Genomic DNA, 17640 nt, shown 5'->3' with positions numbered 1-17640 from the left:
TGTAAGAATAGAGCAATAAAAAATGGGGATCATACAATGTTGGGACAATATCACATACCAATCAATCCCAAGTATACACAATATGATGCAATGGGAGTGCAATGCATGTCAATGTTGCTTCCCATTTTCACATTCAAAATCATCACTTTCAAATTGTTAATATAACCCGCCCTTTGGTGACCCCGCAGCGACACGAGAGAAGGATTGGCTAGTGTCCCTGACCCTTGGTACCCCCGCGGCGTCATTATAGGGCCCATCTAGCTCAATCACGCTAGGGCAATCTCCCTAGTTCCCTCTAGGCTATATTAACCTTCCGGCCTTTTGGTACCCCCGCGGTGACCGGGTTTTCATAAAACACTTTAAGAAAAAAAAAAAACATTCTCCCAAATTCCCCATTTTCATTTCAAAACAATTTCCTTCATGCAAGCCCAATGTTATGCATATGAGTCTCATGCTTTCCTTTCAATAATACTAAGAGATTTCTCACAACACAATTAAACATGTCCTCATACATCATTTATAGAATGTTGACAACATAGTAGACTTAGGAACTCACATAAAAGCATGCTCATCATACAAATTAAATTAATACACTTCCTCATACATTCATACATGTTCAATCAAGTCAAAGTAACTATAATCACCACAATTAAGCATGCTAGTACACAAATCAAGTAAATTAACTCACTAAAGCACAAGACTTCGTGGATTAAGGACCCCTACCTCAAAAATGAGCAAAACCCTTGAAATGGGTCAAGAAATTCGAAATCCCTAGGGAGGCTCAAAGCTGAAATTGTTGGTACTCACGCGTAGAGCTCGTCGTGCTCTCCGTTTTACCTCAAACGGTACTCCAAAATTCTAAGTATTGAAGATGGAATCTTGATTTAAAGTTTGCTTCCAAAAGAAAAGAAAAATGAAGAGAAAATGGAGAGAGGAGAAGGAGTTACGGGAGAGAGAGCAAAATCAGGAAGCAAGGTGGTCTTTAGACCACTTAAACCATAGTGGTGGGTCCCACCACCAATTTTCTTTTCTTTTTCCATTTTTCTTTTTGTCTTAATATTACACCATATATTAAATACATGCACCACCAAGTAAATACCACTTAATTCACATAAAATAAAATGTGTGAAATGCAAATGGACCCAACTAAAATTCCATACGAAAGACGTGAAAGACAGAAATGCCCTTGAGGCAACATAATTCTAGAAAAATGGAAAATGTTGAAAATTGGAAAACTTCACAATCTCCCCAACTTAAAAGGATTTCATCCCCGAAATCAAACCATACCTGTGATACCCCCACATTTCCACGTGTAGGCTGGCCAGGCCCACACCCGAAAATGCGAGAATATCAAAACAATTTAGTACTTAAATGAACACAGAATATAAGAGGAATATAAAAAAATGAATAAATCGCTGAATGGAATTCTATTAATAAAATAAAAACTCTTTTACAAAAACATTTCATGAATTTACAAATTCTGAAAAAGAATACAACTCGGGAATCCCATAAGTCAAGGACCCCTAAACCATAATTTATATTCCACCAGTTTATAGAACATCTAACAATAAATAACTATACTATTTAAAGGTAAACAAAGTGAGTAGATGAATGACAGTCTCCCAGCTGCGGATCCTCAACCTCGAGACTGGAACTTCTAATAACCTGCAAAATAAATCGTGGGTTAGACCCACGAGCAAGTTCCCTCTACCAAGCCTCTGAAAACCAATAAATAAAGCATCTCTAACCAAAATCATCCTAATTAAAGTTTTAACCTTTAATATAAGACGTTACAAATATATATAAAAACTTTTATATAAAACAGTAATCCTATCAATTAATAGGTTCACTAATTTGATTAAACCATTCACCAACGATTAATTCTTAATCATCCCTAGACCAAAACCATCATTTATAAGTATTTAAATCACACAACTAGGCTTTGACAAATCATCCATGTCACCACCAGTATTATTTTGTTAACATGTATAAAATAATTTACTATCCTGAAAATATTAGACTATTCTAATTTAAGAATATCTAATTAATCATAATCCAACCTATCCATGCAATACTTATAGATGATATATTTTAATCATCTAACACATAGCAATAATTATACTTTGGCAAATCAACCATGCCATTATAAATATATTTATTTATATACTAGCAATTCAACCATGCCTCCTTAGAGTATATTTATTTATACATTTGGTAACTCAACCATGCCTCCTTTAAGTATATGTATTTATACTTTTGGCAACTCAATCATGCCTCCTTTAAATTTATTTATTTATACATGTGGCAATTCAACCATGCCTCCTCTAAGTATATATTTTTATTCATACAAATACCTAGGAAATATAACTACGCCTATGGCAACTCATCCATGTCTACATCTCAACTATGTCTAATTCATATATAGACATCCCATGCACATTGTAAGCATATTACAATTTAATAACTAGTCTATCCAAATATATTAAATAAGAAAGAATAATATAATAATCTTAATACACATACAAACATATACACATATTTTATATAATATATATATGTGTATAATCTTTCCCTAATAACCCTTGGTTATTTAAATCCTATGTATATATATATATATGTGTGTGTATGTATATATACATCCCTCCTTCCTTACTAATCATAATTTAAATAAAATCCCTGTATACACATATATGTAAATATATATATACTTATATATACATATATCTACATCCTTCCATAACAGTATAATAGATTATTATATTTACTCCAAATAATTACTACTAATCCTCGTAGTAACACTATATGGTTCTTAGAATATCAAGAACACCTCCTCAAGTGGTTATTTTCAACCCTAACAGGCTTAACATCAACTCTAAAAATTCACCGGACCCTACAGGACCTTTCTGGGACTCCAAACACCTCCTTACGCGCTCTCACGCGCCGCACATGCACCTGATTCTTCCTCTGGCTGATGTGGTGCTCTTTCATTCGCTGAATGTGTTCAGTTTTCATGCGCGTGCCACACTAGATTAAACAACCTTTGACCAAACCTCATCCATGGTCCTGATGCTTGCGTGCATTAGACTTCTATGTGCTGCGATGCACTGGATCCATCAACTTTAAGCTTAAATAAATCTAAGGATCCAGATCTTGGGCGCACCATATTGACTTGCACCATGATTCACTGGATCATCCGCCCCCTCATCATCCTAATCCAATGGCCAAGATCCGCTTACACACAATTACAATATGCTGCTCTACACTGGATTCAGTCCCTATTTAGGCGCCGATATACTCCAGTATGTACACAGTGTATATATATATATTTATATATATATATAATCATACACATAAATAAATAAATATAATTCCTAAAATATCATAACAATATAAAATAAATCCAGAAAAATACATAAAAAATTCCAGAAATTCTAGAAAAATTCCAGAAAAATAATTAACCCTTTTTGGGTCACACATTCCCCTATACAGTATTTAAAAAAAATATACATCACATATACACGCAATTAAAATCCTAAAAATTCATAAATCATATATAATAGTTTATATTTTTAATTATTCTGAGCTAACATGATTTAATTAATGAATTAAATTTAAAATTTCGGCACCCAAGGTGCTAAATTTATGGGTCCTAAGAGGAGAGTTAGAGACAACTTGCCTGAAGATTTCGAAACGAAATCGAAGCTTTAATCTTTGGTTGTCTCCTCCAATCCCGGCATCCTCTTCCTCAGATTCGGCCTACTCCTTCTCTGTTTTCTTTTCTTCTTCTCTCTCTATCTCTCTTAATTTTTCTAACGTGTAAACTTTTTAACCCTAATCCTTATGTGTATATTTATACACATTAAACCCTAAATCCTATTCCTAGTAGGACTACCAAATAAAATAATAAACTAATACTCTTTAAACAATATAATATATATAACCATGTATTATATTATATATATATATATATATATATATATATATATATATCTCCCATAATTAACCATCGATTAATTAAATCATAAATCCTATATATATATATATATATATATATCCATAAATATATATCTCTATATATATCTTTCTCTAACAATTATTAATTAATTAATTAGGATTAATTAATTAACCATGGGCCTTTATTAATTAACCCAATAAGGCCTCCTTCAAGCCCAAGACCATATCCTTTGGTCCAACATTCCTTAAGCCCAAACCACTTAATCTAAATAAATAAAATAATTAAATAAATACTTAAATTAAAATACTAATTACATAAAACACATAAACAAATAAGAATTTACAACTAAGTCACATCATATCAATACGCCAACAATTCAATCAATAATTAAATACACACACATCAATCATCATATCAATTCAATAAATATATAATCACAAAATAAAATCTAACTAAAATGAGACAATTAATTTAAACACTCAATTAAATAAAATAAATCATTTAAAAATAAAATAAAATTCATTAATCCCAATTAATAAATCCTTTAAATTATCGGGGTATTACAATACCTGGGGAAGAAAACAACCCTGGGTACTTGGAGCGAACCTGCTGTTCAAGCTCCCAAGTAGCCTCCTCGACTCTATGGTGCCTCCAAAAAACTTTCACTAATTGTACTGTCTTACCCCTCAACACCTTCTGCCGTGTGTCAAGGATCTGCATTGGTCCCTCTTCATAGGAGATATCCTCATTAATATCCACGTCAACCCAATCCAAAATATGAGATAGATCCGGTTCGTACTTCTGTAACATCGACACATGAAAAACATTGTGAACCTTGTCCATCTGCGGCGGCAAAGCAAGTCTATAGGCAACTTCTCTTACACGGTCCAAAATCTCAAACGGTCCAATAAATCGTGGCGACAACTTGCCATTCTTCTCGAACCTCATCAAACCCTTCCGTGGAGAAACCCGCAGAAAAATGTGGTCTCCCACCTCAGAAGATAGCGGTCGTCTCCGCCTATCTGCATAGCTCTTTTGTCGACTCTGAGCTATGAGCAATCTCTGTCTGATCAATTTAATCTTTTCGGTAGTCTCTAGTACAATGTCAGGTCCTAAGGCGGTTGTCTCGTCGACCTCAGTCCAACAAACTGGAGATCTGCATGGTCTGCCATACAATGCCTCAAAAGTAGCCATCTCAATGCTCGCCTGATAACTGTTGTTGTATGCAAACTCAATGAGTGGAAGGTGGTCCTCCCAACTGCCACCTATGATACCCCTCAGATCCGATACACGGGTTGATCAGGCCCAGGCCCAAACCTGAGGGAATATCAAACAATTAATACTTTAAACCGAACACAAAATACAAATTAAATTTACAAATAAAATTTAAGCTGAAAGAAACTAAATATAAATCCTTTGAAAATAAATACTTAAATCCCAAAAATCTAAAAACTCCAATAAAATAAACAACTCGGGAATCCATCTCTAGTGGACCCCTAATAAAACCAAACTGAATTAAAACAACTGAAAGAACATCCTGATATAAGCTATGGAGAGAAATCCTACATCGTCGGTAGAGTGAGTAGAAACCTCTGCTTAGCACGAACATGTCTAAGTCTAGAACTGTCGTGTACCTGAAAAATAGAGGTGGGTTAGGCCATGCGCAAGTTCTATACTACAACAATCCAAACAGAGGCCCGATACACATGTACACCATAAACAATTCAACAATAGCTAATAGTCCGTAAATATATATATAGTCACACTAAAGGACTCTCACTGGACTACAGGGCGGTCTCAACCTGACTAGAGGTAACATGCTAAAACGCACACGAAGTGGGCATGTGTACCTAAGCCTAAACAGGGTACACCTCCAACTATCGTATCCAGCTATGCATCCCAATGCATATACGCTCCCTAACCGTCGATCCTGAGACTCAAGCTCATATCGAGGTACCATAATAATATATTTAAAATCCATCATGTATCCTAGTAGTGCTGCTCAACTAGTTGTTGCCATGACACTACAATCAATAGGACTTAACTTTTAGTTAATCCAATTCTTAATCCAGAGTAGGTAGGTTTTGGTATTTTGAAACCAAACCGTCCCTAGTATACTACCGTCCCATACCGGTGTATACTATCCAATCATCCAGCAGTTGATAATATCAACAATTAAAGTAAGCATCAACTAAATCCATATCTTCATCACTGATACTAACAGGCATATGTAAGCATCAATAAACAAAATCAGCTATATACATAACCATGTTTAGTTTTATATCTATCACTGATACCAACAATCATAATGTAAGCATCAAGAAATATAGTCACAGTATAAATACAAACCTACTCAGTTTAGGTTGTTCTATAAAATCTGATATAATGATATGATTATTTCAAATTATCATTCCACACTCAGCAGTTGATATTACAGACATTTAGAGTAAACATCAACAAAGTCCATTCCTCCAACAGTTGATACTAACAGTAATCATGTTATCATTAAAAACAAAACCACAGTATATACATAAACATGCTTAGTTTAGGTTGTTTCACCAAAATCCAGTACACTGCTAAGTTTAAGTCTTTGTATCACTCAACACCAACACATCCTAAACAAGTATAAGTCAGATACATAATCACGATATATGGTGAAACATGTTTTAAATCTCATTATCCATATCAGAACATTACTCATGCAGAGAACAAAGTATTACAAGTCTTCCAACACTAAATACAGTGTGCTTATCTGATTAAGTTCTCTACTGTCCAAGCTATTCTAAGTGATTAGAATAATAAACACTCCTCCTGAATCCTTAAGACAGACATAAGCCTCATTTAAACCCTCCACATTCAGTCCTAAACTCATCTAAAAATTTCAGAAATCAATACACTACTTGAAAACTTACAGAAAACGAACTAAAAGGCAAAACTGGAGCAAGAGCCTGCTCCAAACAAGTGTGGAGCTGGCTCCCACATCCTTGGGAGTCGCCTCCCATTAAAGGGAGCCAGCTCTCTCCAAGGGAGAGCCGGCTCTCCCCTTCTCTGCCTCGTCTCTTCGCCTTTGTCTCCGTTTTACGCCTCTGCTACTTCACCGCCATGACTTCCAGAGGCTGTAACCCAATCCCAGTACGTTCCCAGTCTATGCTTAAGTCCATTTTACATTACATACATGGCTTTAAATAAAGATTCATGCAAGCAACCATTATGTTTTTAACAGTTTTATAAAGCATAAAAACATATTGATAAATTACAGTTTAAGCACGAACAGAGAATGTTTTAAATTAATTCCATTAATCCTAAAACTATTTAAGAATGCAAAGAACACGAAGCCTAAGGGAGAGAGTAAGGATAGAATTTGCCTTACACCGACGTCCGTCTATAATCTCCGGGGAATCCTCTGTTTCTTCACTTGGTTGTTTCCCCAGACGTCTCCAAACTTTCTGTGTCTTACTATGGCGTAATATACTTCTAAAACCCTAGGCAGATATCCTAGATGAGTATTTATAAGCCACACTAATCCTAGGCTCTCTCAACCCTAATTGGATTTACACGGCCCAAAGAGAAATTTAGGTTAATCAATGTCTGCTACTTATGAACTGTGTATACCTAATAGAACTATATAACAGTCATGTGAAAACTAACTAAATTTAATTAAACAAATGCATACCATTAATCAATAATTAAAACAACTAATTAAATCAAAAATAATTAAATAACAATTAAGTAATCAATAATCAATACAATTAAAGCAATAATTAAAACCATTAAATAAAAACAACTACAATTAAATCAATGAAACAAATATAAATACACTTAAACAATTTTTAAAAAAAATTTTAAAATTTAAACAATAAAATAAATACTAGGACTATCTTTTTGAAATTAGGGGTATTACACCACCCAAGTCAAGCACACATGCCCAAAGCATATTCTCCAAGATCTGGATAGTACGCTCCGACTGGCCGTCTGTCTGTGGATGAAATGTCGTATAAAGATGCGACGCTGAACCGAATGTTGCTTGAAGTCCTTTCCAGAACCTCGAAATGAACTTGGCATCCCTATTTGAGACAATGGTTACTGGGACTCCATGTAACCTTACAATCTCCTTCACATAAAGATTACCAAATGCCTCTGCATCATCTATTACCTTAATAGGCAAAAAGTGAACCGTCTTGGTCAGTCAATCGATGATGACCCATACAGCCTCGTTGCCTCTCGGTGACCTTGGAAGACCTGTCACAAAATTCATAGCAATATGTTCCCATTTCCATTGCGTTATAGGCAATGGTAGCAACAACCCAGCCGGTTTTTGATGCTCGGCCTTCACCTGTTGACAGGTAAGGCATCTAGCCATAAACTATGCAACATTCTTCTTCATCCCGTTCCACCAATACTGACGCCTCAAATTGTGATACATCTTAGTACCACCTGGATGAACTGCAAAACGGGAAGTGTGAAACTCCAGTAAGACGTTCTCACGAGAAACTGTGGGAACTACCAACAATCCCTTGAACCGTAGACCCCCATCTGCATGCAAGGTCCAACCTTTCATTGTCTCACCACTGGAGATTGAAGCGTGGATGGCATCTAAATCTGAGTCCTGTCTCTGTGACTCAATCACTCTTACAACAAGAGTAGGCTGAGCTACAAGACTAAACAAGAATGCCGATTCATCACAACCATCATCGTCAACACAATACAATCCCATCTCCGCTAAATCATTAAGCATCTTCTATTTTCGAATAGCTAATCCGGCCAAAGTTCCACGAGATTTCCGGCTTAAGGCATCTGCTACTACATTTGCCTTGCCCGGATGATATAGCAAATCAAAATTGTAATCTTCTAAGAATTCAACCCATTGTCTCTATCTATTATTCAAGTCCTTTTGCGAGAAAAGGTACTTGAGACTCTTGTGGTCTGAATACACTTTAAACTTTTCACCATTCAAGTAGTGTCTCTAATACTTCAGTGCAAACACGACTACCGCTAATTCCAGATTATGAGTAGGGTAGTTGTACTCATGAGTCTTTAACTGTCGAAACCTACTCTACCATCATGCATCAACACATATCCCAACCCATCACGTAAAGCGTCACAATAAATCACATAACCCAAGCCACGCTCAGGTATCACCAACACTGGAGCTGTAGTCAGTCTTGTCTTCAGCTCTTGAAAAAATGACTCACAGGCTTCATTCCACACAAACTTGATTCCTTTTCGGGTCAATCGGGTCATAGAAGCTGCCAAACGGGAGAAATTTTTCACAAATCTCCGATAGTAACCCGCTAGACCAAGGAAACTCCAGATCTGAAAAACATTCTTAGGTTACTCCCAATTCAAAACAGCCTCAATCTTTGATGGATCAACTGACACCCCTCCTTCCGAAACAACATGCCCTAAAAACTTCACCTCTTGTAGCCAAAACTCACACTTCTCATATTTGGCATACAATTGATATTCTCGCAAAATCTGTAGAATAGTACTCAAATGGACCTCGTGCTCCTCCCGAGTCCATGAGTACATAAGAATGTCGTCCATGAAAACTACCACAAACTGGTCTAAGTAATCGTGAAAGACGCGGTTCATCAAGTCCATGAATGTCGCTGGCGCATTAGTCAAGCCAAAAGGGATAACAAGGAACTCATAGTGTCCATACCGTGTACGGAACGCTGTCTTCGGGATATCCTCATCCCTAACCCGCAACTGATAATAGCCAGACCTCAAATTAATCTTCGAGAAACAATTGGCTCCCCTCAACTAGTCAAATAAATCGTCTATCCTTGGTAAAGGATACTTATTCTTGATGGTGGCATGATTCAACTTTCGGTAATCAATGCACAACCTCAAAGAACCATCTTTCTTCTTAGTGAACAAGACCGGTGTGCCCCACGGCGACACGCTCGGTTGGATGAAACCTTTCATCCTCAAATCATTAAGCTATTTCTTTAAGTCTTCCAATTCAACTGGTGCCATATGATATGGTGCCATAGAAATTGGCATGGTACCAGGCATTAAATCAATAGTAAACTCCACTTCTCGATGTGGAGGCAACCCCGTCAAATCTTCTGGAAACACATCCAGAAAATCACGAACTACCTCCGGATAGTCTTTTCTTACAACATCATCTTCTTTGGCTAGAAGACTAACTAAGAAATAATCTCCACGACTTCGTCCATGAATTCCATACAATGATGAAGGCTGGGAATTACTCCGATCTCCCATGAAAAAGAAACAATCTCCTTCAGGAATGCAAACCGTGACTCTTCCTCTGAAACAATCAATCGTGGCATGAAAGAAAGCCAACCAGTCCATTCTGAGGATGACATCAAAATTAGTCATCTCGAGAAGGATAAAGTCAAACACAAAAGTCCGCCCGACTATCACAATGGAACAATCCCGTACAACTCGGCTCAGAAACACTGAAACCCTAACTACCGTATCAATACACAACGCCTGATCCACGAAACTAACCTCTAACCCCGATGCAAGTGCAAATGATGATGAAATGAAAGAATGAGATGCACCAGAGTCAAAAAGAATGCGAGCCCAAGAACTAAACACTGGAAAGATACCTTGGAGAACTGACGGTCCAGAAGATGCATCAGCCGGTGCAAGTGCAAAGACACGGCCCTGTGATGCTTGTGCCCAAAAATTACGACCTTGAATACCGAACTGCTGCTCTGGCACAATAGGAGCATGTCTCCTAATGGATCGTGAACCTTGAGAAGACATAACAGGTTGTGGTGGCGGCGGCGGTCTGAACCCTGACTACATTGTAGCCGACTGTGACGGCCTCTGTCGTAACCCCCTGCCACTACCGGTGCTTGCTCCCTGACTAGGACAATCTCAAATCAAGTGGACCCTACTGGCCACACCCATAACAAGCCTTTGGAGCTGAAGAAACTGAAGACGATCTCATAGGGCAACTGGACTTATAATGCCCTGGCTGCTGACACTGAAAATATACAACTCCACTTTTGTCAGACCCAGCTGGCATAGGATTAGTAGGAGTAGATCGTGTAGACGGCTACCCCAGAAACTGAGATGAACCGCCCTTGTTCCTCTTTCCAGAAGGTCCCTCTGAAAATGACCCTGCATTCCTCTTTTGCTTCCACTATTCCCTTCTTGCATCTTTATCTTTGATATCTGCCTCAAGCATCAAAGCCCTTTCTACTGCCTTAAAGTAAACCTTGATAAACTGTGCCGTTATCAACGACCTCATTCTATCATTAAGACCAGAAATAAATTTTCGAGTCATGTCAATTTCATCTCTCACCATTTCTGGAGCAAAGCGAGAAAGTGAAGTAAACTTGTTCTGATATTCCGCCACTGACATGTTACCTTGGATAAGGCCAAGAAACTAATCTTTTACTCCCATCTTTTAGAAATTGAAAAATACTTCTCGTAAAATAGCTCATTGAACTTGTCCCAACTCATCTCTTCCACCTTATACCGATTTGTAACCAATGTCCACCAAAGCTTAGCATCCTTAGCAAACTTGTAAGTTGCTAGGATGATCTTCAAGTGATCCTCTGTCACATCCATTGAGGTCAACTGTGTTTCAACTTGATCCATGCAGTCGTTTGCTACCATTGGATCCGCACTGTACTCAAACATAACTGGCATCAGCTGGGAAAACTCCTTAATGATCTTAAGACGCTTCTGAGCTGGCGTCTCCTCAACTTAAACTGTAGGTTATGGTGCCAACTGCGACTGAGCAACAATTGCTGCCCTTACGGCACTTTGCAACAATCGATTCAACTCCAGTGCCGCAGAACCCTCACCCACTTCTACGGGTGCTTCCACGTTATCCCTCCTTGTGGGGACATTTCTCGGGGGAATCAAGTCCCTAAGATGTGTGTCCTCGTCATTTAGCTCCTCCGGATTGGAGCTGGAGCTCTCACCAACATCACCCCTAGTTGGCCTAGGGCTGGGTTCCTCATATCGTGACATCGTGCTATAAAACGAGAAAACGGTTCAAAACATGGCACTAAGGTTCACCTTGGATAACTCAACATGAAATGATGCCGTAATGACACTTAGTATGCAAAACTAGGCAAGAAGTATTCTAACATAAACATTTAAGCACGTAAGCACATAGACAGTTAAATATACTTCTTCAAGTAAAAAACAAGTAGCAAATAGTCACATAAACATTGCAATCAACATCCCATTCAATCCTATGTAGGCCTCTACCCGTCGTCCTAAAGGTTTTTGAACCTTGGCTCTGATTTCAATTTTGTAACGCCCCGAACCCGAAGGTCTGAACCGTTAGCCGGGTCCTTACTCGAACCCGAGGTCATCTATATCAAACCCATCATTTCAAGTTTCAAAACATCACCCTTAGGATCATCCCTAGGTTGACACATGGTTTCAAAATAATTCCCAGAAGTTACAGGTGGAGTACCAAAAAGGGAAGACCAAACAGGTGCACTTCGGTCGACCGAAGTGGAGCTTCTGTCGGCCGAAGCAGGCCCTTCAAAATCGGTCAACTGAAATGACCTTTCGGTCGACCGAAGGTGAGATACTGAAAGCATGTGAAAGGTTTGGTCGACCGAACCCTATTTCGGTCTACCAAAATGGAGATCCCGAGAGTCATCAAAGGGGTTCGGTTGACCGATGCACCATTTCGGTCGACCGAAGTGGCTTCTTTGAGCCCTGCATCTGAAACTGACCTGCTGTCTTATGGAGATGAAAGGGGAACTAAAGTGGAGACTTTGCAATGGTTTAATCTCGAGCTAAATCATCAGTCCTGAGTTACTCTATGGTCATAGACAAGAGAACCAACACGAAATCAAATTAACACATTATTGAGATCAATTATATGGAGTTATGAACTCAAACTTTACATTATAATCAATTTACTTCAAAATGGATTTAAGGTTTGAGTCACATTATCATTTATAAGCTAAATGAACTTAATACATCTTGTTACATAGGCTTTACAAAATAAGTTCATGCTCAACAAAAATACATCCAAAATGCTCTCCAAGTGCCCTCAAGCCTGTGGTGGATTATCATCCGCCAACTCCTTGCCATGCCCTGAAAAATGTTAAGTGTAATGGGGTGAGCAACTTGCTCAGTAGATGGCACTTAAGACACGCCTCTTGTGTCCCCTTGAATCCACACAAAGAATAGAGCAATAGAAAATAGGGATCATACAATGTCGGGACAATATCACATACCAATCAATCCCAAGTATACATAATATAATGCAATGGGAGTGTAATGCATGTCGATGTCGCTCCCCATTTTCACATTCAAAATCATCGCTTTCAAATTGTTAATATAACCCACCCTTTGGTGACCCCGCAATGACATGAGAAAAGGATTGGCTAGTGTCTCTGACCCTTGGTACCCCCGCGATGTCATTATGAGGCTCATCTAGCTCAACCACGCTAGGGCAATCTCCCTAGTTCCCTCTAGGCTATATTAACCTTCCGGCCCTTTGGTACCCCCGCGGCGACCGGGTTTTCATAAAACACTTTAATAAAATAAAATATAAAAAAAAAAAAAAACCATTCTCCCAAATTCCCCATTTTCATTTCAAAACAATTTCCTTCATGCAAACCCAATGTTATGCATATGAGTCTCATGCTTTTCTTGCAATAATACTAAGAGATTTTTCACAACACAATTAAACATGTCCTCATACATCATTTATAGCATGTTGACAACATAGTAGACTTAGGAACTCACATAAAAGCATGCTCATCATACAAATTAAATTAATACACATCTTCATACATTCATACATGTTCCATCAAGTTAAAGTAACTATAATCACCACAATTAAGCATGCTAGTACACAAATCAAGTAAATTAACTCACTAAAGCACAAGACTTCGTGGATTAAGGACCCCTACCTCAAAAATGAGCGAAACCCTTGAAATGGGTCAAGAAATTCGAAATCCCTATGGAGGCTCAAAGCTGAAATTGTTGGTACTCACGCTTAAAGCTCCTCGTGCTCTCCGTTTTGCCTCAAACGGTACTCCAAAATTCCAAGTATTGAAGATGGAATCTTGATTCAAAGTTTGCTTCCAAAAGAAAAGAAAAATGAAGAGAAAATGGAGAGAGAAGGAGTTATGGGAGAGAGAGAAAAATGAGGAATCAAGGTGGTCTCTAGACCACTTAAACCATAGTGGTGGGTCCCACCACCAATTTTCTTTTCTTTTTCCGTTTTTCTTTTTATCTTAATTGTGACATTTCCGATTTTCGCCGTTTTTCTTTTTTTATAAAAAAAAAAAATTGTCGCCGCAAGGGCATTTTCGTCATTTCATGTTTTGCGTACGGTATTGTGGTTGGGTCCAATTGCATATTGTACATTTTTATTTATGTGGATCAAGTGGTATTTGTATGCGATGCATTAATGTGTATGAGGTGTAGAATGGAGACATAAAGAAAAAGAGATAATAAAATAAAATTTTGTGGGGCTAGCCACTAATCCCACATGTAGCTAGAGACCATTTTTTTTAGTCACTCATTTCTCTCCTCCCGTCCATTTCTCTCTCTTCTCATTTCCTCTTCATTTTCTTCTCTTTTGGCTTCAAATTTTGATCTTTGATTTCTCACTCCACACTTAGTGATTTTGAGTGCCGTTTGAGGCGAAACGGAGAGCATGACGAGCTCTATGCATTGATATCAACAATTTCAGCTTTGAGCCTCCCCTTGGCCTTCGAAAATTTGAACCCATTTTAAGGTTTTGCTCTAAATCAAGGTAGGGGTTCTTAATCTACGAAGTTCTTGCGCTTTAGTAAATTGGTCTACTTGAATTGTGCCTTAGCATGCTTAATTGCTTTGATTTTAGTTTAAAAATGACTTAATTAAGAATATGTGAATTTATGTGAATTTGTGTTCATTGTGTTGCCAATATACTATAAATGATGTATGAAGGACATGCCTAAGTGTTGAATATATAATTCCATAATGCTATATTTTTATTATGCAAAAGCATGTTGTATACTCTTTGGAGAATTCTTGTGAATGTATGCCTTGATGACTAAATTTGAGCTAGTTGTGAGATAATGATTATGCACATGACATTAGTGCATTTATGCATACCATTGGGTTTGCATGAAATGGGAGAAATTGCTTTTAAAACGAAAATGGGAAGTTTTGGGAAAGAATGTATTGATACACGTGTTTTGATAAAACCCGGTTGCTGCGTAGTCACCAACGGGCCGGTAGGTTAATGTAACCTAAAGAGAACTAGAGAGATTGCCCTAGCGTGGTTGAGCTATCTAGGCCCCATAATGACGCTGCGGAGTCGCCGAAGGTCAGGGACAGTAGCCAATCCTTCTCTCGGTGCTGCGGAGTCACCAAAGGGGGTTACATTAACAGTTTGGAAAGTGATGGATGAACGGTTTTGAAAATGGGGAGTGGCATTGACATGCATTGCATTCCATTGCATTGTATTGTTAATGTTGAGCTCGGATACGATGTTGTATTTTCCTGACTTTGTATGACCCCGATTCCTATCGCTCTATTATTTGCTTGGATTCACGGGGACACAAGAGACGTGTCTTAAGTGTCACCTACTGAGCATATTGCTCACCCCATCATATTCTACATTTTTCAAATCATGGAAAAGAAGTAGCCGACGGTAATCCCACTCAGCCTTAGCTTGGAGTAGGAAATGTCTTTTTGCTAGCTTTTGTAGTTAGATTTAATTTTGTAAAGATGTAGACTCAAAATGCATCATTTTTGCAACATGTAAAATATTTGAATTTATTGTGTATATGACCATTGGGCAATGTAATTAAGTTTTACTCACTCAAAATCAGTTTGTGTATTTTTAAGTAACGTGGGGTAAATTACGTTATTTCGTGGTTGTTATTATTGTATTAGATGTTGGAAGGTATTGAAAACGACACGTAAGTGTAGTGGCGTGGGTAGTTGAATTACCAAAAGTTGGTGTTTATGGGTTACACAGGACAGTGGGAAGTGGAAGTGAAAATTTTCTAGAACCGGTCGACGTGTGGCTTCCCATGCGTCGACCGGTATCTTCACAATGAGTTGTTGTTGCACATAACCCAAACCAGTCGACGTATGGCTTCCCATACGTTTAACCGGCATCACGTCCCAAACTAGTCGACGTATGGCTCCCCATACGTCGACCGGTATCTCGGCAGTGGGTATTTCCACTGTTCATAACCCAAATCAGTCGACGTATAGTGTACATACGTCGACCGATTTCTGCCTTTTAATTAAACTCCCAAATTACACTTTGGCACCCAATAAATGTTACACGTACTTATTTTATAGCCCAATAAAGTGTAATAATTATATTTTAACCACCGAAAGGACTATATTGCCCCGAACTTTATTTTATTTATTATGTGATCCAAGTTAATGACCATTATACCCTTTGAGTCTCAAATTATTGAATTGTGGCAATTTACCATTTTGTCCTTTTTGGACCATGATATTTAAATTTAACGTGAAATTACCGTATTACCCTCGGATGATTTTGGGTTGGGAAAGGACCCGTTTAATGATCCGGATCCATGAGGAGCTGGGTCGTTACATTAATATTACACCATATATTAAATACATGCACCACCAAGTAAATACCACTTAATTCACATAAAATAAAATGTGTGAAATGCAAGTGGACCCAACTAAAATTCCGTACAAAAGAAGTGAAAAGACATAAATGCCCTTGCGGCAACAAAATTCCAGAAAAATTGAAAATGCTGAAAATTGGGAAACTTCATAGGGTTTTTCTCAAAAAACCATTTTATCAAATTCTCCCCAAAATCCCCTTTCAATTTCATTTCAAAACACTTTCCCTTTTTTTTTATGCCCAATGCTTATGTGCATATATGGAAATAGAGAGAATTTTTAACACACAATTAACAAGCTTTCACATAAATTTCTAACAAATTAATTGGCATGGAAAACTAACACATTAAGCATGTTTATTTTATTTTATTTCATTTTATTATTATTATTTTCATACAATTTAATTAAATACACATTATAATTCAATTAAATACACCTTCTCACATATTTCATATATACAATCAAGTCACTTTAAGGAACAATTATCACAATATAGCATGCTAGAATACTAATAGGATACTAATCAAGAAAAATTAATTCACAAAGGAACAATCATCACAATTTAGCATGCTAGGATACTAATCAAGAACAATTAATTCACAAAGGAACAAGATTGTAGGAATTAGAGACCCCTACCTCTATTTTATGCAAAAACCCCCCAATTTGCACCACAAACTATCAAAACGGGTCAAGATTTTCGGACTCCTTAAGTTGCTCAAAACTGAAATTGCTGGTACACACGTGTAGAGCTTGTCGTGCTCTCCATTTTGCCGCAAACGGCACTTAAAATTACTAAGAAATGATGAATTAATCAGAGGTTGAAGTTGCAAAGGAAAAAGAAAAAGAAAAAGACAGCGAGAGACAGAACACTGGCCGAGAGAGAGAGAGAGAGAGAACACTGATTGGAAAACAAAAAAATTGGGTCTGTATAACCCTTTGTCACGTGTCGTAGTAAATAATAGGAGTGGGTCCCACCAATAGTATACATATATATATAAAAATCACATTAACATTACATTAGATTTTGTTGATAATTATTGGGACTTATAAGGAAAAAGAGTAATACTAGCTTTGACACAACCTCCTTTATTCAACAACAAAAAATGTGAAACTTA

This window comes from Cornus florida, unplaced genomic scaffold (genome assembly GCF_030987335.1).
Source record: "Cornus florida cultivar Cherokee Brave unplaced genomic scaffold, ASM3098733v1 CherokeeBrave_3.0.0_Hap2_Chr05, whole genome shotgun sequence".
NCBI lineage: Eukaryota > Viridiplantae > Streptophyta > Magnoliopsida > Cornales > Cornaceae > Cornus > Cornus florida.
Note: the sequence above shows the minus strand (reverse complement) of the source record.